The sequence below is a fragment of the Leucopleurus acutus genome (assembly GCF_964270905.1).
Source record: "Leucopleurus acutus genome assembly, chromosome: 19".
Classification (NCBI taxonomy): Eukaryota; Metazoa; Chordata; class Mammalia; order Artiodactyla; family Delphinidae; genus Leucopleurus; species Leucopleurus acutus.
Window position 1 is genome coordinate 8,610,742 of NC_139161.1, and position 27,142 is coordinate 8,637,883.

At 56.2% G+C, this 27,142-nt stretch overlaps 1 protein-coding gene across 5 annotated transcripts in view; it reads left to right on the forward strand.

Annotated features, from left to right (window-relative positions):
* SEPTIN9 (septin 9) overlaps positions 1-27,142 on the forward strand; it is a 165,253-nt gene that overhangs the window by 118,421 nt on the left and 19,690 nt on the right. Inside the window, exon 1 of one of the 5 annotated variants that reach the window (XM_082861285.1) lies at positions 7,138-7,158. The exons of 3 other annotated variants lie outside the window; for them this stretch is intronic. The gene's annotated coding sequence lies outside the window, so the exon portion shown is untranslated. Of the gene's footprint in view, positions 1-7,137; positions 7,159-11,721; positions 11,734-27,142 lie in introns of those variants that run through there. One more of the 5 variants, XM_082861286.1, reaches the window with a different exon arrangement.

Below are 27,142 nucleotides of genomic sequence, written 5' to 3' on the forward strand. Positions count from 1 at the left end.
CCGCAGTAGTGTATCCCGGACCCCTTTCTGGGTGTCCTTCTCTTGTTCTCTTCCAGGTGCCAGCCAGGCAGTGGGCAGTGTGGAGACCCTTAATAAGAAGGCCAAGCCTTACGCACTGAATTGGCCGGGGCGCCTCTGGCCCCGCCCCCGCCCCCGCCACTGCGGGAACTGTTGACCCTCCCGCTCCCATCCCACTCACCCCCCCCTCCCCCGCCCGTGTGTCTCTTGGGCACACCCAGCTCTAAAATGTTGTCAAGATCTCACCAAATCTCAGGGCTGTGTATGTGTCTGTCCGTCCTAACGGTAGTTCTCAACCTAGGCTACCCATTGGAGTCCCCTGAGAAATCTTTTTAAAATTTCCAACCCCTAGATGAGTTAAATCAGAATCACTGGGGTGGGGTCCGGGCATCTGTATTTCCTAAAAGCTCCCCTTGGAATGGTAGTGTGCCACCAGGCTTGAGAACCTCTTTTCAGAGGCCAAGCAAATACCCTGCCCCTTCTGCTTGCTTATCCCCTACCCCCCGGTAGAACCTCAGTCCCCCCCTTCTAAAGACTAAACCATGTATTGTTTGACCCAAAAATTTACCATCTTAGCTGCTAAAGCTTTTGTTTCGGTCCTTATTTCTGTGAAGGGTAAGGAGGTCCAGAGTGTCACACGTAATGGCAGCCTGGAGCGCCCCCGCCTGGCGGTCCTCCCTCCTGACACCCTGGAGAAAGCCTTCAGGGTCAGACACCCCTGACGCGATAGACGTCCTTGGTTTCTGTTTGAAATCAGTGCAGGATCTGATTGTTTTGTTGCTGGGTGTTCAGAATTCTGGAAGGAGGATGGGGTGGTGGGGTTGGAAATGTGCCGGGGGCTACTGCTCAGCTACAAAGTATCCTTCACACCAGAGTAACAGAGTTGGCTGCCAAGGAGAGTTAAGATATCATCAAATAATTTCTGACACATTGTTGATTTAATGATAGCTTTTCAAGAGGAAAAAGAAATGTGTATTAAAGGTGCCTGCGAGGGGAAGGTGCAGCCTGACAGTGGGGGTGGGAGAAGCACTTCTTACAAAGGAGGAAATGGGGCCTTCCTGCTGCTGAGTTCCACAAACATTTATGGGGCCACTACCTAGGAACCCAGGAGGAGGTAAGTCAGCCAGGCAAGTGCTCCGGGTCAAGATGTGAGGTGGGAAACACGAAAGGGGGCGGGGGTGGTCACATCTGATGGAGAAACATCCGGAGGGCTTCCTGGAAGTGGTGACTTCTAACAGGGGATTTTAGATGGGGTTTGGGAGACTACAGGGCCTGGATGAAGGGCATAGGGTCCTTAGAACACAGTATGTTTGGAGATGTGGCTGGCGGGAAGGTGGTCAGGGCCAGAGGCGGCGGCAGTCTGGGTGTCGTGGCTGAAGCTGGTGATGGAAGTAAGGCCGGCCTCTCCTCTCCTCGCATCTCAGAGGAGACCCCCGTGTGCTGTCTAAACCCCTGCCTTGGGAGATGAGAGAGGAAGGTCGCCCGGAGAAGTGCCCTTCTAGGAGGGGTGCTTAATGCATGCCACGTGCTGCCTCTGAGGTCAGATGGGACGGAGGAACTGGAGGCCGGCCATGAGGATTGTTTCAAGAGGTCGGTTTTAATGGTGAAATGGGCAGAAGCCAGATAGCAAAGGTTAAGAAGTGAGTGGGTGGTGGGAGGGTGGAAGCCGCCGTGTAGACCAACTGTTAAGAGGCTGGATTGTTCAGGGAGGAAGAAAGCAAGCCTACAGTGGAGGAGGGAGCTGGGCCAAAGGAAGGGGGCTGGCCTTATTTTTGAGATGAGGGGCAGCCTGAACGTTCTCCTAGGTCAAGTTGAGAAGGAACTGGAAAAAAAGAAAGATGTCAACCCAATGTGACAACTAGCCCCTGCGGGCATTGCTCTGCTGCAGAGAGCAGCTGTGCGGTAGGGCCCCTCTCTCCCCCATGCGTGCCTGGGCCTTCACTCTGGGGTTTTGGGGGGTTACCCCCAGGGACGGTCGGGGCTTGTGTGTGTGTGCCGGCACCTCTCTGAGGCCTGCCTGCCTCTAGGCAGGGGGCTCCCCACCCCCCCACCCCTGGGGGCATGTGGCTGAGATGCTCCCTGCCCACTGCAGCCCCCAGGCCCACACTTCCAACCCGCCCAGCCCTTCCCCTGTCCCCCCTGTGGGGGGGGGAGCCCAGCGAGCTGCCCACAGAGGAGAGGGAGGGATCTTTTTCTTGGCAGTTGACAGGAAGCATCTGCTGCCTCCCTTGGGGTCTGCCCGGGGTGGGTGGGAAGAGAGCTGGCAGGTGGGCTGAGCTGCTCGGGCTTTGGGCTTGGCAGGAGGAACGTTCGGGACCTGGGAACTGGGGTGGGGGGGCGGTATGTGTGTGCATGTGTGTGTGCGTGAGTGTGAGTGTGCATGAGACAGGGAGGGAGGGAGGGAGGATGCTGTGTAACCACTTCCTCCCCTTCCGCCGCTGCTGCATGCTAGAGCAACCGTCTCGGGCGTCACATGAGTGCCCCTGTCCTGCAGGGCGGGTGACTCCCGCAGAGGCTGCTGTGCTCTTCACCCGGTTGGCCCAGCTGCAGGTGGGAGCCCCGACTACCCCTCTGTGGCTTCCAGAGTAGGATCCTGCTGCAGGACATCTGATCAGTGCTGCCGCCCCTGGCGACCTTTCTGTTGGGGGTTCCCCAGGGGGGATGGTGGGCTCTGCTCATGGGCAGGTGGAAACGGCCCACAGCATCCTTGTCCAGGACACCATGGGACCCCCCTCTCCACTGCACGTCAGCTGGTGCCCAGCGAGGGGAGCTTCCTTAGTTTTGTGGGGGTGAGTCCAACTCCCTCCCCCAAAACCTGACTTAACACCCCATCGGGTCTGGGAAGGGTCCCGCTCATGATGCATGGCCCGGAGCAAGTTCCCTCCAGCTCTGAGTGTTTGTTTCTTCATCCTAACATATACGGTCGAGCTCCAGACTGCAGGGCTGTATGAGTTTCCTGTGGCTGCTATAACAAATTACCACACGCTCAGTGGCTTAAAACAATAGGATTTATTCTCTGGCAGTCCTGGAGGTCAGAAGTCTGAAATCAGGGTCACTGGGCTAAGTCAAGGTGTCAGCAGGGCTGGTCCCATCTGGAGACTCCAGGGGAGAGTCTGTCCTCACTTCCTCCAGCTGCTGGTGGCTGCCGGCACTGCTTGGCTTGTGGCCACATCACTCCACTCTGCCTCCAGCATCACCCGGTTATCTTCTCTATATTCTTCAGTTTTCCCTCTGCGTCCCTCTCATAAGGACCCTTGTGATTATGTTTGGGGCCCACCCAGGTAATCGGGGTAATCTCTGCATCTCACAATCCTTCGTCACCTCTGCAGCGTCCATCCTGCCATGTAAGGTAACATTCACAGGTTCCAGGAAGAGGGGGCGTGATTCAGCGTCCCCCAGGGCTCCTGAATTGTCTCAGGGCCCTTCTGGTTTTAAGGTCTAAGACGGGAGAAGAAAGTGGCTCAAGTGAAAAAAGGACACGTTAAATTCTTTTCTCTTTAATCTACCGTGAACATATTCACATTGTTGTGCAACCATCACCACTACCGAGTTCCAGAACGTTTTCATCACCTCGGAAGGAAACTCCATATCCATGAAGCAGTCACTCCCCGGCCAACGCCTGCCCCCACCTTGGCAACCACCACTTTCTGTCTCTATAGATTGTTTTTTTGTTTTTGCGGCACGCGGGCCTCTCACTGTTGTGGCCTCTCCCGTTGCGGAGCACAGGCTCCGGACGCGCAGGCTTAGCGGCCATGGCTCACGGGCCCAGCCGCTCCGCGGCACGTGGGATCTTCCCATACCGGGGCACGAACCCGTGTCCCCTAGCATCAGCAGGCGGACTCTCAACCACTGCGCCACCGGGGAAGCCCTACAGATTGTTTTTTAATCACTGTAATTCTGTGTGACTTTGAAGTCAATAAAAAGAAGCATGTTGAGGTACTTTGGGGAGGCTGGTGCCTAGATGCCTGTGCACGGAGGAGCACAAGTTGCAGTAGCTTGGGTGTCTGGAAGGGTTCCTGGCTCCACGCTCCCGGGGAAGCTCCAACAGCCCAGCTCACTCGTGAGCCGCTGCTTTTGAGTCAGGGGTGCATCCTGGCCTGAGCACCTGTGAGCCAGGTAAGTGAGGGAACCCTGGAAAGGGGGGGGGGTTTGGCAGTCGCAGGAACCGACATCTTTGGAACCGTCTGACGGACGCTTAGCGCTCATCTGGCAAAGTGACTGCTTAGGAGAAACTCTGTTCTTTCTGACGGTCGAATCTGAGAGTAATGTCCCCATACGTTCCCAGAAAGGGGACACTGTGATGTAGGGATCAGTGGCCTCAACAGTGTCTCACAGTAGCTGCTTCTCTGTGTCCTGTATCACCCCCCGCGTGGCTGCATACACGGTGCTAAAAATGATCCAGATACATCCTGTCATCTCAGGATGCCCATCCTGTCATCTCAGGATGAAATTGAGGCTATCGAGAGCTGTACTGTCCAGGGCATGTGGCTACTGACCACTTGAAATGTGACCAGTCCAAATCGAGAGGTGCTGTAAGTAGGAAATGCACGCTAGATTTTGGTACGGAAAGGAAAACGAACGTAAATATCTCAAAAGTTTTTATGTTGATTGCATGTTGGGTTGATAATATTTTAGCTCTTTAGGTTAAGTAAAATGCTTTGAAATTAACGTCACCCGTTTCTTCTTACTTTTTTACTGTGGCTCCTAGAAACTTCAAAATTATGTGTGTCGCTGGCCCGTCTGTGGACGGCCTTCCATTTCCGCCAGAGGACTGGATGGGCAGCTGCGCAGGCGTCGGGTCGCTCTCTCTAGATGCCAAGTGTGTGCTGAGCGGCAGTGGGCTCTGAGCGGTTCCGGGGGGCAGATGTGCTGTGTTGGAAAAGCCCCTGGACTGGGGGGCTCATCAGGCGCAGGGATTCCCTCTCCTGTCCCCTGGGGGCCGCCGTCAGTGACAAGTGAGGGGAAGGTACAAGAGGAGCTTGTCACGTATACAGAGCACCCAGGCCGCCTCCTGGGCCAGAGATCTGGGGGTTGGGGGAGACGGCGGGCAGGGCGAGGGCTGGGCTTGGAGAGCAGCTGGTTGGCGCCCAGGAAGGGGTGGTGGGCCCTGGGAGTGGATTCTGGGGCCAGAAAGCTGGGGGACAGTGAGGCCAGAGATGAGAAGGAGGCTCCAAGGGGAGCGCTGGGGGTCAAGGCGTCTGCCGGGCAGGCGTGGAGCGGAGGCTCTGTGTTAATTAACCCTGACACCTGGCCTGACCTCCTTTGTGCTGGTTCCTGGAGCTGCTTTTTCGGGCCCAGTGATGAGGGCCCAGCCCACTGGGCAGGGGTGTCAGGAGGGGCTGGGCCTTCCCCACTCTCTGCCTAGGAAATCACCTCCTTGGAGGACAGGGAATTGTATTTTTTTGAGTGGCTGCCCTTCCTGTTTCTGGACACACATCTCACTTTAATTCTTGCAGCTGGAGTTGATTACACCCATTTTACAGATGGGGAAGGTCCAGGCCAGCAGATGTTGAGTAGTGGGCCAAAACTAGTTCGAGTGAAGGGGCCTCCATCTCGTTTTGACTCTGAGGCCCATGTCTCGGATCCACCACGGCCTCCCGCCCACTGAGGTGCCCACTGAGATGCGAAAGAGGGCTCCGGACATGCAGTCCCTCCCGCGGACGCTCCCCCGGCTCTGGCCAAGTGCCTGGAGACCCATAGCAGCAGCTCTACCATGGCCACTCCAGATGCGGGTGTGGAAGGGTGTGGGACACAGCCCCCTGAAGCCATTGTGACAAACCCCAAGACCTCAGAGGCCATTGGGGAGCAAGTTGGCTGTCAGGGGTGGGAGTGGCCGCTGCTGGGGAGAGCTGGCTGCTGAGGGACATGGTGGTGGACGTGGTCAGCCTGCCCATGTGACTGGTGAGGCGGGTGCCCTGGGGCCTTACCCACCCACCACGCATCTGGGAAAGGAAACCCTGGGTGTGGCCTGGCCCACGAGGGCCCGGCTGGAGGTCTTTATCCCGGAGGCAGGAGGATGGACTGGCTGGTGTCACTGGCCCTAAGACAGACCTCCCAGGTGTCACTCAGGCTCTTGTGCACTTGAAATAACCACTCCCTGCCCCAGGAAGACTCCCACACCGGCCCCCAGCAGCTCTCTCCTCCTGTGGGAGTCATCAGCCCCGCCTGTGCCTGGGAGTGACTCACTCCCTCGGGGTCAGAGGTCGTGACACAGGCTGGATTTGGCAGATCCCAGCGTCCAGGCCCAGGCCCAGGCCCAACAGGGTCGATCCCAAGCTCCCTCCTCTGGGGACCACCCAGCCCATCCCCTGAGGGGGTCTCGGCACTTCCCAGGGGCTTGCAGGGAGGGGAGAGAGGAGGAGACTCCGTCACTCATTCCCAGGCCCTGAGGGGCTGGAGAGGCAGGAGCCGGATCGGAGTCGGAGCTCCGAGGCTCCGGGAAGAAAGAGCTCTGGGTGAGCTGGCCACCACCTCTGCCTCCCCAGCCCCTGCCCGCTCCTCTCTTCTCCCTCCCGGGGTCATTGCCACCTCCGCACGCACAGCAGGGCTGGCTGTGCTCCCACCCGCAGCTGCCAGGAAGCCTGGACCTCCTGGGGAGGGCGGCCTGTCATCCGAGCTGCTCGGGGTCAGGACCAGGTGGGGGGGTGCACCTGGCAAAGAGGGAGCGAGGGCGGGGCGGCGGGGAGAGAGGGTGCCCGTGGGCAGCGTCAGATTCTTGGCATCGCCCTGAACGCACGGGCTGGGAAAGCAGGGCAGCCTGGCTGGCTGGCCGGCCAGGTGAGCCTCTTTCCTTTTCTCTCTTTCCCAGACTCCTTCCCCGGGGACCGTGTCACTCCCTTTGGGGGTGACTCAGGCAGGCTTGGGAACTGGGCTCCTTGGCATTTCCTAGGCACCCGGGGCGGGGGTGATTGACGGGGGCGCCCCTTCTCTCCGCCTGCCCCCCCTCCCTCGGCAGCCCCTCGCCCTGCCCCCTCCGCAGGGAGGCCGTCGCGGTCCCTCCCTACCTCGGGCCCGCGCTCTGGGAGGCTCCTTGTTCCTCGGCCACAAAGCCTCTTTGATCCTCTGCTCGGCTCCGAGCCATGTGACCCGGTGGGCGGGCCGCGCTCTCAGGCGGCCAGCGCAGCCCGACTCAGCTGCTGGGTGAGTCCTCGCTCCCTTTGTTCCCTCCAGCCTCGCACCGCTTGCAGGGGCCCCTCAGGTGGTCCGGCTGCCCGGCAGCCCCCTCGAGGGCCGGGCGGGAGCGGCGCCTCCCCGGGGGCCCCCGGGTCCAGCCCCCCGGCCGGCGGGACAGCCCCCGGGCCCCAGGAGCGGGACGGTGGGATCTCGGTCTTCACTCGGGGCCCAGATTTTCGGGCGCGGAGCAGAAGAGAAGGGCTTTGTGTGCCACAGCCGTGTCTCTGTAAATATTTGGCCAGCTACCCGAGTGGTTAAGTCCTTCTCGGCCAGGAGTTTCTTGGAGCCCATTTCCCTTTCGCAAGGGGCTTCCCTGACTTCCAGGAGGGCTGGGAAGATCTGCGGATTGGCCACCGCTGCCTCTTAAAATCGTCCCGTCCAGATGGTCAGCCGTTAGGGGTAGGCGGCTCCGAGGACCTGCTGGAGATTAGTTTCAACAGATGCTAGAAATGCCGGAATCAGAGATCTTGCGGCCGGCATTGCGATCTGGGGAGTTTCTGCTGCAGCGTGTCTGGATTCCTGGGAGGTGTTTGGGATGTGGGCGATGTTCCTGGGAGCGGGCCGGGGGGCGGTGGAGGGGTGGCGGTGCGGGGGGCTGGAATGCGAGTGCTTTGCTGGAGGATGGAGCGAGGGCGTCCACCACGTCGTCACGCCGTGCTGAGGAGCAGGGGTGAGGAAGCGGCTTCTCGGGGACGTGCCTTCCGAGGGGCTTTCCGGCCCGGCCAAGAAGTTGGGAGAACCCCCAGACTCAAATCCCACAGCCAGCCCGGCACGTCACCCTAGGCACCAAAGCTGGAGGGCCGAGGTGCTTCACAGGCAGTGCCATCTGCTCTGAAACTTCATCCCAAATGTCCCCTGGGTGTTGACTCAGCCTCCAGGCTGCTGCCCTGCGTCCTGGTCTCCCTCCTTTCCTTCTGCTGTGAAATCTGCTGGCATTTTTGTCCGAGGTTTGGGGAAGCATCTCTGCTCACCAAAGAGACGTTTGAAATTCCTTTCCTGGAGAAAAGTGTGCTGCCCGGCAGAGGTGCATACAGCGGGTTTCTGGCCCATGGGGACAGCACCCTCGTTGGGATTCAGTTTGGATCCCGCATGGAAAAACCTGTTGGGAAGGAGGGAGAAAAAGGCCCTGTGTCCTCATAATTGTGTGTGTTTTCCCCGCCCTTCATTCATTGTTGTTTTGCCTTGAAACTAGGGCCTCCATGGGTGTTTACACAAATGTCATTTCTCTTTGGCAACCTGGGGGCTCCTTTTCAGGAAAGAGAAAGAAGAACAAGTTTGTTTAACCCTCTAGGGGTGGGGAGCCAGCATCCGCATGACGCCTCTTTGGAAAGGGGGGATTCCCACCGCTCTCCCCTTGGGTCCCTTCTGGGTGAAGACATGGCTGGGGAAGGGGGCCACTTCTGTGGCTGACCTCTCTTTACGCCCGTCTCGGGGGACCTGCGTTGGTCGCTGACCCTCGCCCACCCCTCCTGGGCGTCCCTGCTGCCCCCATCATTTCCGGGTTGTGGCACCTGCGGTACTATTGGGTCTACGGGTTTGTGTCTGCATTTCCGCCAGACGCCGCACCTCGTGGCCGGCACTGTGATCGGGGTGCTGTCCGGTTCAGCTGGCGCGTGGGGAGGATCAGGGCCCCGGGCATCTGAGATGGAGGAGACAGAGCCCTGTTCTGATGGGAAGGGGGAAGCCAAAAGGCAGAACACAGACAGTGCTGTCATTGGGTCCCACCAACCCCAAGCCTTGTGGGGCCCGTGGGGTTACCCCCTGAGTGCCAGGCCCACTGCCCCAGGCCTCCAGGACGGGGTTCACAAGAGCTTTCACCCCAGAAGCCCTGAACCCCTTAGGGTAACCAGGGTCCCTAGGGCGCCTTGCCTCCCCACCCCCTCCCTGATCCCCCGGGCCACCGTGCCCGCCCCACTTCCTGTTGTGTCACCAGCAGCCTGAGCTGCTCTGGTCAGATAGGGCAGCTTTGCAGGAAAGAGGTTTCCTAGGGGCTGAGATGCATTCGGCAGAAGGAGAGACCCCCACCAGCCTGGAGCAGTGCCAGCTTCCTACGGTGTCAAAGGTCTCTAGGCTGTTTTAGGAAGCCTGTCACCCCCTGCATGGTTCACTCTTGGGCTGGCTCTCCCATACCGCCAGCGGCTCTGGGCTCCCTCACTTTCCCGTTGGCCAGGTGTGTAGGAAGCAGGACTTTATTTTAGCGTGTGAGGGTGAGGACAGATGCTTGCTGGCCACCCCAGGTCCCTGGCCAGGGTCCTCTGCAGTGGCCTTCTACACCTGCTGTTCCCGCCCATCCCTCTCTTCAGCCCTCCTCTCCCCAGCCCTGGTTTAGATCACTGATACCCCCGGGCTTCAGAAAGATGCAGGGTTGGATGTGGCCTGGTGCGGAGATCCCGGTGGCCCAGCTCCCCACAGGAGGGGAGTCTCGGGGAAGGTGACTCCAGCAGAACTCATAACCCTTGGCCGGGACGCTCTTCCCAGACTTCTGCCTCCCAGCGCCGGGCTTTGATTTATTCACTGCGTGCCAGCCTGGCTCCTGGGACAGGTAGGGGCCTGTTCTCAGAAGCTCAGTGGAGCCTTCTGACGCCTTCCCAGGAGCACTCCTGCGGTGGCAGCCGGGCACAGCCAGCTCCGAGGGCGAGCTTGCTGGGTGAGCAGACTGGGGGCCCGGCGACGGTGCAGGTCTAATCACAGCCGGGAGGGCGCCTCGCCCCACCTGGCGAGCCCTCCACCTGCCCACCTCCCAGCGGGCTCACCAGGAGCCCTGTTGGGGGCTGGCAGAGGTGGCGGGTGGAACATCTCGCCCTGGGCGTGGGTGGATGGGTGTGGTTCAAGCCTGCCACTCTCTTCTCTTTTTATCTGTGTCCTGTGGAGAAGGGCTGAATCCCGAGAGGCCCACGGAGCTTTGATTCCAACTCTGCAGGGGCCTGTGTGGCCACTTGTCCTCATCTGGACTCGCCGGTCCACCTTCAGAGCAGAGTTAATGATCAGCTCGTGGGGGCAGCTTCACCCCACCGCCCTTCTGGGGTGCGGGGCTGGGCCGTGGTTTGGAGGGAGGCCGTTCCAGCTTAAATGCGATTTTTAAACCCTTTAATCTGGATTTGGTAGCCGGATCATAGCAGAAACACCAAATTTCTTGTCGCTCTCCTGAAGCTGGGAATGGGGTGAAAGGTCAGCTCCTGAGTACCCAGGCCACCCTTGGAAGCTCCGGGTTGGGGTTCAGTCACCGACGCTGACCCCCACAGGGAAGGAGGTCCACCAGCCGCTGGGGTGCCCCGCCCTCTGTTCCTTTGCGCCTGGTGTGCAGCACCCCCTTCTGGGGCCATGTCCCCCAGAGGGGATGCCAGCCCCTGTCCTGCTCTGTGCGTGCCAGGCACTGAGTGCCCAGTGAGGCAGTCACTCCCATGGCATTGGAAGAGCGCCCTTGCTGGTGTCCCTGGTGGAATGTGCCCGTACCTCCTCCAGCCTCCCAGGTCCTTATCGCTTATCTTATCTCCCAGGCCTGTCACCGGGCTCTGACAGCAGATAAGGTTTTCCTTTCCTGGGAGCAGGAAAGTGAGTTTCCCTCCTGCGTGGAGGACATCCCACACCAGGTGGGGACGTCCGCGTCCTGTCCGTGAGTCTTTCCCTGGACTGTGCACTTGGGTTGTGTTTCCTTGGTCTTTGTGGCGGCCTGGACGCCCCAGGTGCCTGCTCGGTTGCTGTCGGAATAGATGCGCGCACCGCGTGGTTGCAGCGTTTTATCTTTTGTCCAAATACTCTTGTGGTTTCTGTGAGACAAGCTCGAGAGGGCCTTATAAGAACAGACATTTGTTTTGCTCTCTTCATACAAGCTCTCCTTGGAGGCTTTTTTTTTTTTTTTTAAAGATAAAGGACCAAAGAGCAGCATTTCTTCCATGATTTGAATACATTCTCCTGGGGCAGGGGACTGGACCAGATGACCCCAGGCTTGCCCCCATGCTCTGGTGCTGGGGGAGCCGTAGGGGAGTGAGGACAGGATCCCAGTCTTTTGTTCCTTGTCTGCCAGGGACAGAGGAAGAGCTGCCCGTTGCTGGGGGTCAGTTGTGGGCCCCGGAGACAAACGGCCGCTGGATAGCGGCCCCGTTGAGTCAGAGGGAGAATCGTTGTTGACTGTAGCTTGGGGGTCGGTGGGGGCCAAGGGTGGGCAGGGGGTGCAGAGGGCGGAGGGGGTGTCACAGACCCCATGGGGGAGCAGGTGGGCAATGCACCACCTATTGGCCTCACTCCTCTGCCCCCGGCCCTGCGGTGACGGAGGGCACGGAGCAGAGGCACTGCGGCCACTTTGCAAACCGCATGCTCTGCTGATGTCACTCTGGTCACCCCGGTGGCTTTGCAGTCAGCCTGCCAGGCCCCAAACCCCACAACCAGCGCTGTCTGGCCAGGTTTACTCTGGCCAGGTGCCCGGGGACCCCAGTCTTAATGTCGAGGAGTTTCATTGAAGCAACCTTTGTCACCAACTGCTGGAGCTGCCTCCCTCCCTCCCTCCCCATGTGACGGAGGTGGGGACCAAGGCCGAGGCGAACGGTAGGTCGGGACGTGTCCACGACAAAATGTCATCCTCCCAGACTTTTCCTCGTGGGAAAAAGAACACGTTTTACGAGGCTTTTGTTTGCCCTTGGTTTAAGTGTAGCTGTTTAAAAAAGTGGGAAAACAGAAGGATCTCCACCGTGTCACCTGCTGCCTGGGAGGTGCTGAGGACAGGTGGGAAGGGGCCTTTCCATCGTCTCTGGCCGCTTGCCGTCCACCCCGCCTCCACGGCCACCCTCTGGGGCTGGAGTGCTAGTGAGGAGCGGGGTCGGGGCAGAGGAGGGGACCCGGGGGGTGTGGGGCTGCGTGTCCAGGTAGCAGCGGGGGGAGGGCCGATGTGGCGGCTTCTGCTCAAATCGCTCACCTCCGGCAGGGCCACCCCGGCACGGCGCCCGCTCAGCAGATGCCCGCCTCCTGCTTGCCTGACACAAAGTTCCTCAGCCGTCCTTTTCCATCTTTCCAAAGTCTTGCCTGTCTCCCCAGCCTCCTCCAGGGCTCGCTGTGAAACTGGATGGCCTGGTCCCGTCTCCCCGAGGCTCCTGGGACCGCCTCCACCATGCGCCAGCAGCCACCTCTGTCCCCATTCACTCCTTCACTCCCTCGTGCGTTCATCCACCAGTGCTTTTGGGGCCACCTGCTCAACAGTCCTGAGCGGAAGAGGTGCTGCTGTGCTTGGGCGCCAGGTCCCCCGTGGGCCACGGAGGGAAGGACAGGAGACCTCTGTGTGCACCTCAGTTTCTGCATTCAGCCTGCTGCCAGTTCGTCGGGTTGTGGGGAGGCATGTGAGCTGGGGATGGGGGGGGTTGGTCCTCCGGTTTTGTGGGGTGGGTGGAGGGGAGGTAAACCCCCCTCCGTGGGTGCCCCCTGAGCTGGCTCCCCGTGGGGCTCTCCGACGACGGCTGGGGAGTAAAGAGCTGATTCACACCACGGGGCACCCGGAGACCCGAGTGCGAAAGTTATAATTAAAGTTGCTCTTGAGCAACGCAGAGGTCCGTCTCCCTCTGCGGCCTGTGCTAATAACCCTGTAAAAGTGGGACTGAACTGAATTCTCTCTAGTTGTGGCTTGTTTGGCATCCTTAGGGTTTGGGAAGGGGAGGGAGAGGACTTGGGCTTCTAGCAGATTTGGGGTGGCTCCTACCAAGAGGGCCCAGGAAATCCGGCAGCGGCCCCCCCAGCAGCTCTGGCTCCCCCCAGTCATTTCCTCCGGGCCTGCGCTGAAGATGCTGCCCAGACTCAGCCCCTGACCGGTCGGGTGGGGCCGCAGGTGGGTGCCGGGCCTGAGTCCTGCTGCCGGGGGGCCGCTGCCCCCCGCTGGTTCAGGTATGTGGAAGGGGTCTTAGTGGGTGTCTGGGGAAGCAGAGGTTTTCCCCTCTTGTCCCTCCTGCCCAGGGATTCAGGATGAGCCAAGTTCAACCTTTCTGATTGCTTATGGGCTGTGTTTTTATCTCCACTTCCCCCTCCTTTCAGGGTGAGGTTTACAGCTTTCGTCTGTAAAAGGGGCCTGCTCCCGGGTCATTCTGTGACTCGACAGGTTCCAGCCCATGACACCGAGGGCCCTTTTTAAAAATTCACATCCTTATGAGCACTGGTGGCTTGAGGAGCAGGCTGGGCAGGTATAGAAGTCACCAAAGTCACCTGGGCTGCGGAATTGTAAGGGGGCGGGGCGCCTCGCAGGCCAGATGCTGGGTCAGTGCTGGGGGCTGGCCGTGGACCAGAGGACACAGTCCCTGCTCTGATTCCCTGGGGAGCTCAGCCATCAGCCTTCTTGTTGTTGATAATAGCTTTATTGAGAAATAATTCACTTTCCAGAAAATTCACTCTTTTAAAGTGTACAATTCAGTGGTTTTTGTATATTCACAAAGTTAGGCAACCATCACCACTAATTCCGGAGTATTTTTATCACCCCTCGAAGAGATCCATTAGCAGTAGCTTTCCATTCCCAGCTCCCTGCTCCCAGCCCCTGGCAACCACGAATGTGCTTTCTGTGTCCATGAATTGCCTATGCTAGGTATTTTATATAAGTGGAATCCTATAGGAGGTGGCCTTTTCTGTCTGGCTTCTTTCACTTAGTGTAATGTTTTCAGGGTTCACCCATATGTAAACATGTCCATATTCCATTTCTATTTATGACTGAATAGTATTCCATTTGACGGCTGCATCACATTGTTTATCCATTCATCAATTGATGGGCATTGGGGCTGTGTCCACTTTGTAGCTCTTTAGAATCACGCTGCAGTGAGCATTGGTGTCCAGGTTTGGGTGCGGACGTGTGTTTTCATTTCTCTTGGGGTCACTTGGGAAAGCTTGGCTCACCAGCACTGAGTTGGGGGTGCCCTGTTGGTCCCTCGGGCCCCACCCCCAGTGACTGTGAGCATCTCGCATATCATGTCTCGAATCTGTGTGTCTGTGCAATTTGCTGGGGGTTCTTTTGTTTTCACTGTTGAGTCCAGAGCCAAGATCCGTGGAACAGGATGAATTGAGGTGGAATCAATGCATGGATGAGTTGGGGGGCGGGGCGGGGGCAGAGAAGCCCGTTGGGTCCGCAGCTGGGGCCTGTCGCTGACTTCTAGTTTCCTTTGCCTGCATGGGGCCCAGAACAAGGCAGAAAGGGGAAATGGAAGGCTTGTGTGTCCTCTTCCAGGGAGACAGGGAAGCATGCAGCCGTGAGCTAGTCGCAGTGTGAGAGGAAGTGGGTCGATGGAAGGAGTGGGTGGGTTTGGCGTACCCTCCCCCAGGGGGGCCTGCCCCTCTCTCCACCAGCCTTGGCCCCGAGGGGGTGTGGGGGGGGGGTAGGAGGCGTTTCCTTCCTGGGAGGGTGGAAATGTAGGGTGGGGGGCTGCCTCTGGGATCCAAGGAGGGGGTGAGGGTGGCCGCAGTTCTCCCACATCTGCAGGAGCTACATGCTACAGCGTTTCTGATGTTCTGTGCATCACACGCAGAAAAGGTAAGCTGTAGAGAGAATGCATGTCCGTTGTCTTTTAAACCACCGCACAAGTGCATCCAGGAAAGGCCCACCCCTGCACACGTCTGGGCGCCCGCTGTGTCCACTCTCAGCTTCGCAGCCCGGGAGCGCGCTGGGGAGGGCCCACTGGCGCGGTCTCGGGTCTCGGGAAGGCGGCGGAGCGGCCGGGCTCCCTCCCTCCTCCTCTGGGCCCTCCCCGCGCAGCAGCTGGAGGGACCTCTGCTTCTCACCAGTTCTCAGGCAGAAATTACCATATGAATGTGGCTCCTTCCCGGAGCCGCTGGCTGGGGAGACCTGGGAGGGGACAGGCTCCCACCCTCGGGGCCCTCCCGGTTCTGTGCTGACCGTGGCACAGATCGATCTGGTGGAAGACGCCGGGCGTTTTCGATCCACAGTAGGTCCCCTCTGGATGCGGAGGGTGCGGGGGGTGGGTTGGGGTCTGCCTGCGGGCAGGGCAGAGCCTGCTGGGTCCCAGCAAGTGTGGGAGGCCCTGGAGACAGGCGTGCTCCCTCCTTTAGCTCTCGTCTCAACTTGTAGGAGAACGTGTTGTTACTGTAGCTCTTGTTATTTTGGTCTGATGTCAAAAGTCTCAGCTAATTACAGCAGGAAATGTAGACTCTAAGGAAGGATGTGAGGACGAGGATAGGGAAGGACAAATCTGAGCGCTCTGTAAACTGTAAAGTGCGGTGCGCAGGCCAGCCCAAGGGTCAGCCCTCCTCTGATGGCCCAGCCCGGCCCCTACTTGTGTCTCGATTTAATACCCTTTGGCAGTTGGCCAAATCACTCTTAAGTTTGGGCTGGTGATACGTCACATTTAACTGCTGGACAGCAAATTAATGGATACCTAGTGACTGGTAGCCTGTCCACTTCACGTAGGGGACCCGCTGCTCGCCAAAGCCCCGGCCAGGCAGGCCAGGCCAGCTGCAGCATGGGTGCAGCGTGGCTGAGGTTTCAGAGTCAGCACAGAGCCCAGGGCGGGTCCGGGTGTTCGGACCTGAGCCCCCTGCACACCAGCCCTGCCTGCCTCAAGCTTCTGGGAGAGACCCCACGTGCCTTGAAGCCCCAGTTAGGGGTGGGTGAGGCAGGTGGTAGGGATTAGGGACCACCCAGTCTCCGTGCCCCAGTGGGCGCCCCCATCCCCCCACTGACTGTTTCCTGAGCAAAATGTCCTGAATGGGCAGGAGCTGTCCCAGGATGTCCATCCGTCCTTCCGCTGAGGTGCTTTGTGGCTGCAGAAGGAGGACGGAAACCGGAAATTGTTCACATCTCATTCACACGCTGCTACACACTGAAAGCCGAATGAGGGGGAAGCCCATGGGAAAGGATGCAGGCCAGCACTGCGGGAACCTCGCGGAGGGGCCAGGGCTGGAGAGGCGCCACCTGGATTGACCCGGGAGCAGTGGCCGGCCCCGCGATGCTCTGGGAAGAGAGGAGGGCAGGAGGAAAGGGCAGTGAGCTCACCTTTCATTCATTCATTCATTCATTCAACATCTTACTTACTGGGCGCTCGAATGTGTAAGGTTTTGTGAGCAGCAAAGGAGACAGACCCAGGCGTTCAGCAGAGGAGGATAAAATCTGCAATTTCAAGTTGTGCGCAGGGCCACTCCGGAAGAGAACCACGGGACCCAGCGGGAGTCCCCCTGAGCAGTGCTGGGGGAGAACCTCTCTGAGGAACCTGGTTTGAGCCGCAGAAAGGAGCCAGGGAGACGGTGCACATATCAAAACTGGAGAGGTGGGCATGTGCTTGTATTTTATTAGCAAATTAGAGCATTTACAGTGCCAGGCACCATTCTCTGTGCTTTGTAAGTATCTGGTTTGGTCCTCATAGTACTCTTACGAGGCAAGTATTGTTATCCCATCTCACACATAAGAAAATTGAGGCACAGAGAGGTTAAGTTACTTGCTCAGGGTCACACAGGGAGTCTGGGATGGAACAGGATCCCAGCCCCAGGATTCTGGGGCCTCGGGATCTTGCGTTTTCCCAGGTGCAGGGAGAACTAGTTAGGATTTCAAGCCAGGGGAATGATGCAATTAATTTCTTTTAAACAGGCCTTCCTGGTGCTTTGAGAGGTTGGACTGCGGGGGAGGGTAGTTGATGGCGATGGTTTGGATTGTGGAAGCCATGGAGGGAGGGAGGCAGGGCGACTGCCTGCAAGATGTGTGTTGGATTCGGATTGATAGGACTTTGGGGTGGATGATTGGATCTGGGGAGATGGAAGTGGCGGGGGGACCAAGGCTGGCCCCTGGATTTCTAGCTGTCATAAATGGATGCATGGAGATGCCATTACTCAGAGGGGAGGGGGTGGGGTGGGGAGGGTAGGCTCGAGGTCCAGAGTTCAGTCTGGGGCATGTTCAGCGGGAGACATCTAGACTTCCCTAGGGCAGGGGCCACAGGTACCCAGTTCTGGGCAGGGGGCCTGCCATAGCGGGACATCTCTGCTGAGTCACGATGGACTCAGGGGACCGGTCAGGTTGGCACTGGTGTATGAATCTGGACAGAGTTTGGCATTCGATGCCCAGAGGATGGGCGATAGGTAGAGGAGGAGCCAGCGAGGCGGCTGGGAACCAATAACCAGAGACAGAGGAGAATCAGCAGAGGAAAAGCTGGGCCGTCAGGGCTGCATCCCTGCGAGTTGGGGTGAGGGGTGACCCCTGTGCGTTTGCTCTTCAGAGCGTGGGCGGCTCCATCTGGCCAGAGCCCCAAGCCCAGAGATGCACCCAAGCTTCACGCACCTCGGGGGCACGCAGGGGCCGCAGGCAGCTGGGCCCTTCCTGCTTCGCTCTGGTGTCCGACCCGCAGGGGGCTCAGGGGTGTCTGTGCACCCTGCCCGCAGCCAGCTTCTCCCCCGGGCAGTGGTTCAGGGGTGATGAGCGTGTCTCCTAAGGGGTGTCCAGGCAGCTGTCCACACACACTGCTTTTTTCTGGAGCGAGCCTGGGGTAGGCGGAGGTGTGTGTCTCTGAGGCTGCTTGGATAGGCGGGCCATCCATCCTCACCCTCACCTCAGAGAGCGTTTGAAGTCGTGCCTTAGGGTGTGTCCTAAGATTTCACAGGCCTGCTCTGGCGCATCCGCTCCCCTGAGTGGCTCCCTTGGGAGAGCAGGGGCTCAGGGTTGTGTGGGGCGGAAAGCAGTGGGGTCTTCCCGCTAGGCAGGGCTCTGAGCAGCCCTGCAGGCAGGTGGGCACAGTCCAGGTGGGCTGTCTGCAGAGCGCATGTGGAGGGAGCCATGTCAGGGGCCTTGCAGGTTCCCAGGCCATGAGCACACTTCCTGACCTGCTGCCCGGAGTTGGCCGGGGTGGTGGTGGGGGGTGGGGGACATGACTCCAGCTCCCCCCAGGTCACATCAGCCCGGAGCTGGGGCTGCCATTGGATGGCTGACATCGTTCTAAATGGTCCAGAGATGCTGACCCTTCGTTTCTTCCCCCCCCCACAACCTTCCCAGACCCTCCAGCCAGTGGTACGAAGTGTCCTGCCTCCTTAAAGGGTCATGGGTCAGGCTTCCACTCCTGTCCCAGGAATTCCCCCCTCCCCGCTTGTCCCCTTCCCTGGCCCTGCCTTTAGCCCCTGCCTCTCTGAAGGGACCAGGGCCCGGGGAGACCTTAGGCAGCATCCTGGAGCCTGAGTGGACGGATCTGCACAGGAGAAGGGCATTGCTTGATACCTTTGAGGGGAAAAGCTCTTTTCCTACTTAGCCCCTGGCAGCAGGACGCCCTGTTGCACCCCAGAGACCCCTGTCTAGTTCGTGTTATTTTAAATGATCTCATCAGTTGCGGGAGGTGGAGCCCCCAGCGCCCCCAGCCTCCCCAGCCATGGAGCTCTGGTGTGCATCTGCTGACAGTCCTGCTGATAGCAGAGGGGGCTGGGGGAGGGATGCTCTGCCCCTCCCCCCCCCAGGGGGACATCCCTGATAAGAGGAAATTCCACCCTGTGACAAATGGCTACTTTCCACCCATCAGAGGGGGCAGATCTTTTCTTTCTCTCTTTAACTTGGCAAGCATTTGCCAAGAATCAACGGAGGAATCTCTGTGGCCGGCCGCTTTGGACGCGGTGGGCGGGCTGGCCAGGGCCAGATTCTGGGTTTGCCTTGGGGCAGGGGCCCATCACGCTGGAAGGTTCCCTGGGGTGGGAGGCGGCTCAGGGGCACATTCCCTGATCCTGCGAGGTGAGTGGGCGGTGGAACAGGAAACGAAAGATAAATCCCTTGACACAGGAAGTCGGAGGCCTCTTCCCTGGCCTTCACTGCAGGCCGCTTTTTAGGAAGTGAATGGGATGGAGTGCAGGTTGGAGCCTGCTCTGACCAAAGATTGATGTCTCAATAGGCCGCTGAGCCCGGGTGAGGAGCTCTGCTGGAAGAGGAGGCGGGAGGCGGGCTGGAAATGAGAGAACAGAAGGGGCCTCTTCCAGAAGGGGGGCGGGCTCGGAGTTGGACGCTGTCCAAATCTGGCTCTAAAGACCGACGCCAATTGAAACCGTGTTGGCAGAAATGAAGAGCTTCTTGAGATTCTTTCCTGGACAAAAGAGAAGAAGTTTGCTTCAAAGGATTTGGCGAGAGAAAGGGGCAGGCAGTAAGAGTGGAGAACGCCCCCCTCCAGGACTTTGGGGCGCCCTGGGCCCCTGAATGAATAGAATCGGGTGAGGACGGCGCTGTTCCCGCCGTGACCTCTCCCAGGTCCTGCAAAGGGCGCAGGGTCGTGGGAACTCTTTCCACCCAATCTCTCCTCACACAGAAACCGTAAAACTGCAGTTTCATTTTGGGTCTCCTCTTGGGAAAGAGCTGGGGCTCCAGCGGGGAGAGATGCAGCCCTTGCATTTGCAGAACCCTGGCTTTCTCTGCAGAGGCCTTCACCTTTGTGCTGGATTTCTAAGCTGGGTTTCAGGCCAGAGGGCAAAGTCTCAGATTTCTGGCCTCACGCTTCCCGATCAGACTTCGGGGGGGAGACGCTTCCTGCCCTGTACAAAGTGTGAAGTGTAATTCGATTTGGAATTAGTTACCAAATTAGATGAGCCATGTGCACTTTAAAAATTCACGCCTTGATCCCTGACTGCACAAATTTGCAAAATTCGGTCGTTTATGGTCAGTGTTTCCATCTTTAGAAGGGAACAGGAAGTTCCCCTGTGACATTTATGGGGAGTTTGTAGTGGCTTGGCTGGCTTAACGGGGACACAAGGAAAAGCGGAATCCGGTAAATGGGAAAGGATTCTGTTTCAACGCCCTGCAGAGAATGGCACCCCTTACATCCCTGACCCACCCCACCCTCCCCCTTCCCCACCCCTCCCCCACCCCACCCCTCCCCCCCCACCCCCTCCCCCCCACCTCCCCCCCCCCACCCCCGGCTCGCAGCTTTCTCCTCCGGCTCAGGGATGGAGACCAGCTGTTCATAGCCTCTTTTTCCGCCTTTGATCATTTTTAAAATTTTTTATTATTTAAAAATATTTTTTTTTGGCTGTGGCACGTGGCTTGTGGGATCTTAGTTCCTTGACCAGGGATCAAACTCATGCCCCCTGCAGTGGAAGCTCAGAGTCCTAACCACTGGACGCCACGGGATTCCCTGATTTTTTCTTTTTAATAAATTTATTTATTTATTTACTGATTTATTTTTGGCTGCATTGGTCTTCATTGCTGCGTGCAGGCTTTCTCTAGTTGCGGCGAGCGGGGGCTACTTTTCGTTGCGGTGTGCGGGCTTCTCATTGTGGTGGCTTCTCTTGTCGCCAAGCCGGGGCTCTAGGCACGTGGGCTTCAGTGATTGTGGCTCGCGGGCTCTGGAGCACAGGCTCAGTAGTTGTGGCGCACGGGCTTAGTTGCACCGTGGCATGTGGGATCTTCCCGGACCAGGGCTCGAACCTGTGTCTCCTGCATTGGCAGGTGGGTTCTTAACCACTGCGCCACCAAGGAAGTCCCTCCCTGATCATTTTTTTAAACTCTTTCTCACCCTTCTCTCACCATGGAACCCAGAACATCTTTGTATGTTGAGAAGTTCAATTCAGAGATAATGTGATTAAATTCTAAGTTCTCATTAGACCAAATTAATTTCATCAAGAAAGCTAGGGTGGGCTTCCCTGGTGGCGCAGCGGTTAAGAATCCGCCTGCCAGTGCAGGGGACACAGGTTCGTGCCTTGGTCAGGGAAGGTCCCACACGCCACGGAGCAACTAAGCTCGTGTGCCACAACTACTGAGCCTGTGCTCTGGAGCCCGTGCTCCACAACAAGAGAAGCCACCGCAGTGAAGAGTAGCCCCCGCTCGCCGTAACTAGAGAAAGCCCGCCTGCAGCAACAAAGACCCAACGCAGCCAAAAACAAATAAAAATAAAATAGAAAAATAATAAAATAAAAGAAAGCTAGAGGTTCTTTGATGAATCCCCCCAGATTGTCCAAATTTATTTGCATGTGTCTGTCTTCATGTGTATTTTTTTTTTAGGGAGAGTGTCCTTACCTTTCAACAGCTTCTAAAACAGGTTTGTGATACATACACAAAAGTCCTGAATTGCTGTGCCAGACTGGGTTCCTTGCATGTAAGGGACTACTGTGAGTGTGCCTGGAAGTTTTAGGCTGATAAACATTTGAATAAATGAACTTCATGTTCCTATGTGCCACCACTGTTTTCATTCAGACTGATTTTAAGCCTATAGTGTTTTCTTTTTGTTTGTTACTAAGTAATAGGTACTCAATAAATATTTGTTGAATGAATCATTGTTGTGGTCCTGGTCCACCAGGACCCCAGGATCTTTTTCAACCATTATCGTTTATAGCCATTTTTAAAAATTGAAGTATTGTTGATGTACAATATTATATAAATTACAGGTGTACAATATAGTGATTCAGTTTTTAAAGGTTATACTCCATTTATAGTTATAAAATATTGGCTATATTCTCTGTGTTGTACAATATATCCTTGTAGCTTATTTTATATGTAAGAGTTTGTACCTCTTAATCCCCTACCCCTATCTTGTCCCTCCCCCTTCCTTCTCCCCACTGGTAACCACTGGTTTCTTCTCTGTATCTGTTTCTGCTTCTTTTTTGTTATATTCACTAGTTTGTTGTATATTTAGATTCCACGTTTAAGTGATATCATACATTATTTGTCTTTCTCTGTCTGACTTATTTCACTTAACATAATACCCTCCAAGTCCATCCATGTTGTTGCAAATGGCAAAATTTCGTTCTTTTTTGTGACTGAGTAGTATTCCATTTTGTGTGTGTGTGTGTGTGTGTGTGTGTGTACACACACATACATATGCACCACATCTTCTTTATCCATTCATTTGTTAATGGACACTTAGGTTGCTTCCATATCTTGGCAGTTGTAAATAATGCTGCTATGAACACTGGGGTGCATGTATCTTTTTGAATTAGTGTTTTTGATTTTTTCAGATATATACCCAGGAGTGGAATTGCTGGGTCATATGATAGTTCTATTTTTAGTTTTTCAAGAAACCTCCACACTGTTTTCCACAGTGGCTGCACCAGTTTACATTCCCATGAACAGTGTATAAGCGTTCCTTTTTGTCCACATCCTCGCCAACATTCGTTATTTGTGTTCCTCTTGATGATGGCCATTCTGACAGGTGTGAGGTGGTATCTCACTGTGGTTTTGATTTGCATTTCCCTGATGATTAGTGATGTTGAGCATCTTTTCCTCTGCCTGTTGGCCATCTGCATTTCCTCTTTGGAAAAATGTCTATTCAGTTCTTCTGCCCATTTTTTAATCAGGTTTTTTTTTTAATGTTGAATTGTATGAGCTGTTTGTATATGTTGGATATTAATCCCTTATATGTCATTATCATTTGTAAATATTTTCTCCCATTCAGTAGTTTTATCTTTTCATTTCTTTTTTCCTTTGCTGTGCAGAAGCCTTTAAGTTTAATTAGGTCTCATTTGTTTACTTTTGCTTTATTTCCTTTACTTTAGGAGACGAATCCAGAAAAACATTGCTACCATTTATGTCAAAGAATGTTTGGCCTATGTTTTCCTCTAGGACTTTTATGGTTTCCGGTCTTTTAGGCCCTTAATCCATTTTGAGTCATTTCTGTATATGGTGTGAGAGAATATTCTAATTTCATTCTTTTACATGTAGCTGTCCAGTTTTCCCAGCACCACTTATTGAAGAGACTCTATACCCCATTGTATATTCTTGCCTCCTTTGTTGTAGATTAATTGACCATAAGTGTGTGGGTTTATTTCTGGGCTCTCTATTCTGTTCCATTGATCTATGTGTTTGTTTTTATGCCAGTATGGTATTGCTTTGATGACTGTAGCTTTGTAGTATAGTCTGAAGTCAGGGAGTGTGATTCCTCCAGCTCTGTTCTTCTTTCTCAAGATTGTTATTATAGCCATATCTTTGACATCTTCTCCAGGGCAGTTTCTTCTCCAAGGTCTACCCGCCCTGTACATGTGTCTGGTTTCCAGACCCATCGCTGTCCTGTTCTCTTTCGTTCACCCACATTTCCTGAGCTGGTTAATAACAGTGTCTCCATCAACTTAGTCACTTGTACGAGAAGTGGGGAGTCATCTTTGAGGCCCCTGGGGGTTTTATCAGTTCTAGCTGGGGCCTCGTGGAGGTGGAGGTTTAGGATGAGGATGGACATTTTGATATGTGCTTGGCATCAGTCCACCTGGAACCTCTGGCTGGGGCACCAGGTGTGTGGGCCTCTGATGTGCCAGGGTTTGCCTTCACCAGCACCGGTGTCTTGAGGGAGCTGTAGGTAATCCTGAGAGGGCCCTGGAATCCTGGACCCCATGCTGAGCCTGGCGGCTGGAGTTGAAGAGCTTGGCCTGCCAGGCTTGGCCTGCAGGCTCCTTTTCTCAGGAGTTTATGGAGACTAAGATGCTAATGCACTCAACAGGCCTTTCCAGATGGCTGGGTGGGATCCCCTCCCAGCAGCTCCTGGGGAGAGCACCCAAAGGAAGGAAGCGCTGGAGCCCTGAGGCCTTAGAGCGCTACCCCAGCACCTGGCACTTTCTGGGTCTTTGCTCTAGAAAACCTATACTTCTTTTAGCCTTTTCTTGGCCTGTGGAGTCACCCTGCCTGCCATTCACTAGCTCTGTGACCATAATAAGTGATAAAAGCACTGTAGGCCTCAGTTTCCTCATCTGTGAAATGGGGAAACTAACAATACCTGACGTATAGGGTTGTCGTGATGTTCCCTAAGTTGGTGCACGGAAGGCATTTAGAATAGCGCCTGGTGCAGAGCAAGCCCAGCAAACGCTGGCTGTTGTGATTTGCGTCATTCCTTTGTTTGTTCGTTCGTTCGCTCAGCAAACATTTAGTCTTGGACTTGCCACGTGCCAGGCCCTGCTCCGAATGTGGCAGCACAGGAGTGAGCATAATGGCTGAGGTTTGTGGCTTCGTGAATCTTACGTGGGGGGGACACGTGGTTAAAGTAAACCACACACATCACTGTTCGGTTATCTTTTTTTTTAAATTTTTATTTACTTTTGGCTGCGTTAGGTCTTTGTTGCTGCATGTGGGCTTTCTCTAGTTGCGGTGAGCGGGGGCTACTCTTCGTTGTGGTGCACGGGCTTCTCATTGCAGTGGCTTCTCTTGTTGCGGAGCACGGCCTCTAGGCGCACAGGCTTCAGTAGTTGTGGCACGCAGGCTCAGTAGTTGTGGCTCGCGGGCTCTAGAGCGCAGGCTCAGTAGTTGTGGCGCATGGGCTTAGTTGCTCCGTGGCATGTGGGATCTTCTCAGACCAGGGCTTGTACCCGTGTCCCCTGCATTGGCAGGTGGATTCTTAACCACTGTGCCACCAGGGAAGCCCAGTTCAGTTATCATTGTTGAGACTGTATAAAGTGGAGCGCAGGCCCAGCAAGAGAGCAGTGAGGCCGGCTAATCTGGGCGCCAGGCCGGGCCCTGCAGGCCTGTGCAGCACCCAGGGAGGTGGGAGGGAAGGAAGGGGCAGCTCTGGTCACTCTGTCCCCCTGGCACTTCCTCCATCAGGGACACGCCCATCTTTAAGAAGCCTCTTTGCCCGGGGCAAGGAGCATCTGCTGTCTGGTCCTGGCCATGGGCTCAGGTGCTCTGGTGGGGGCTGTGACTGTCCCCTCAGCCTGCAGTGCTGCCTTCCCCGTGGTCCCAGAGGGTGGACTCCAGGGCCGCTGGGGATGGGGGCCCCTCTGCTGTGTGCATAGCTGCCAGATGAAGCCGGGAGACTGCCTGGCTGCGAGCAGCACCTGGGCGGGGGTGGGACGGGGAAGGAAGGCTTCACTGAGGGCGGGGTACTGGCTGGAGACACAGTTTCCTGCAGGAAGAGTACGTGGTGGTCGGCTCCCTAGGACCCCCAACATCAGACCTCTGAGTGGGTCCACCTGGATCTGCCTGGTGACACTAGCTTCTGTTGGGTGGCCTCGTGGGTGTCTGTAGACAGATTGGCTCGGCCACTGTGGGCGGTGATTGAGCAAGGCCTGTGCGGGTGTTGGCGCCGGTGTGCCTGGGGAGGGGCGGGGTGAGATCAGGAGCCCTGAGCTGGCTTTACCCTGAGAGCTTTGTCCTGGGCTGTGTCCCTGCCTGTGACATGGGTACCACGTGGCTGCCCCCTCTGGCTGGGCGGCCCAGGGGCCCCTTTGCTCCCATAGAGCCACCTCTGCACTGGGCAGATGGGGCCGATGCTCGGGGAGGATGGAACCTGTGGGGACGTTTCTGGGCCGCAGGACAAGCAGCAGGACGAACGGGGAGGGGGCGGGTGAAGGGTGACCCCTGGGCGTTGCAAGCCTGCCATGCCGAGCCCCCTCCCACGGCCGCCTTGGGGCTGCGATGAAGTGTGAACCCCCCTGTGAGGCGTCGCACCTGGGAGCAGGCTCCTCTCTGGGCGGTACCTCCCATCCAGACGTGTGTCCCAGCGCCCCGTCCCGGCGAGCCGCAGACAGCGATCCCAGCCCTGGGGGCAGGGGGAGAAGTTCTCCCTTGGAGCAGAAGTCCGAAGCTGGCGCTGGTGACTTACAGCCCCCCACCGTCAACTCCTAGAACAGGCGGCCCAGCAGGCCCCTGTGGGGAAGGAGAGGGCGAGGGGAGGGCAGCCCCATCGGCGGCGGGACCAGCTGCCACCAGCCTGTGGGGACAAGGGCTCCCCACCAGGGACGCGGGCCTGGGCTCAAAGTGGCGGCCTGCGGAGAGATAGCGCCAAGGTTTCCTCTGGCTGGTCTGGACATCCTTGCTGGGAGATGACGGGCTGCTTCCACGGCCGGACAGCGCGGCGGGTGCGCAACAACCTCAGGCCTCAGTGGGGGCGTCTGGGTCTCAGCTGTCCTCCAGTCGCACCGCTGGCTGGTGGGCACTCATGGGCACAGTGGATTCTTTTCAATCCGTCTCTACCAGCAGCGTCTTCGTTTTTGTGGTAACGTAACAGCTCACTGAGATATAATCCCCACCCCATGCAATTCACCCACTGAGCGTGCGCGTCCGTGGCGCTTCTTCCCAATGTGGAAAGCCGTCATCGTTACCTAGTTCCAGGGCGTGTTCATCACCCAAAAGGAAATCCCACAGGCATCGTGGCGCAGCCCCTGGCAGCCGCGCATCCGCTCTCTGTCTCTTCTGGACATTTCATTTAAATGGACTCATACCGTATGTGGCCTCTCACGTCTGGCTTCTTTCATTGTGCGTAACGTTTTCAAGGTTCATCTGCTGTAGCCTGTCAGGACATCAGTGCTTTTTTTTTTTTAATTTTTTTTTTTTTGGAGTATGTTCAGTTTACAATGTTGTATTCGTTTCTGGTGTACAGCAAAGGGATTCGGTTTTCACATAAATATATTCTTTAGCATATATATATGTTCTTTTTCAGATTCTTTTCCATTTTACTTTATTACAGGGTATCAAATATAGTTCCCTGTGCTCTAAGGTACGACCTTGTTGTTTATCTATTTTATTTATTAGCAGTTTGTATCTGCTAATCCCAAACTCCTGATTTAGCCCTGCTTCCCTCCCCCACCCTTTCCCCTTTGGTAACCATAAATTTGTTTTCTATGTCTGAGTCTGTTTCTTTTTTGTAAGTAAGTTAGTTCATTGTATCATTTTTTAGATTCCACATAAAAGTGATATCATGATATTTGTCTTAGTCTGACTTACTTCACTTAGTGTGATAATCTCTAGGTCCATCCACGTTCCTGCAAATGGCATTATTTCATTCTTTTCTTATGGCTGAGTAGTATTCCATTGTATACATATGCCACGTATCCTTTATTCATTCATCTAAGACATCAGTGCTTTTTTTTTTAACATCTTTATGGAGTATAATTGCTTTACAAAGGTGTGTTAGTTTCTGCTGTATAACAAAGTGAATCAGCTATACATATACATATATCCCCATATCTCCTCCCTCTTGCGTCTCCCTCCCACCCTCCTTATCCCACCCCTCTAGGTGGTCACAAAGCACCGACCTGATCTCCCTGTGCTATGCGGCTGCTTCCCACTAGCCATCTGTTTTACATTTGGTAGTGTATATATGTCAATGCCACT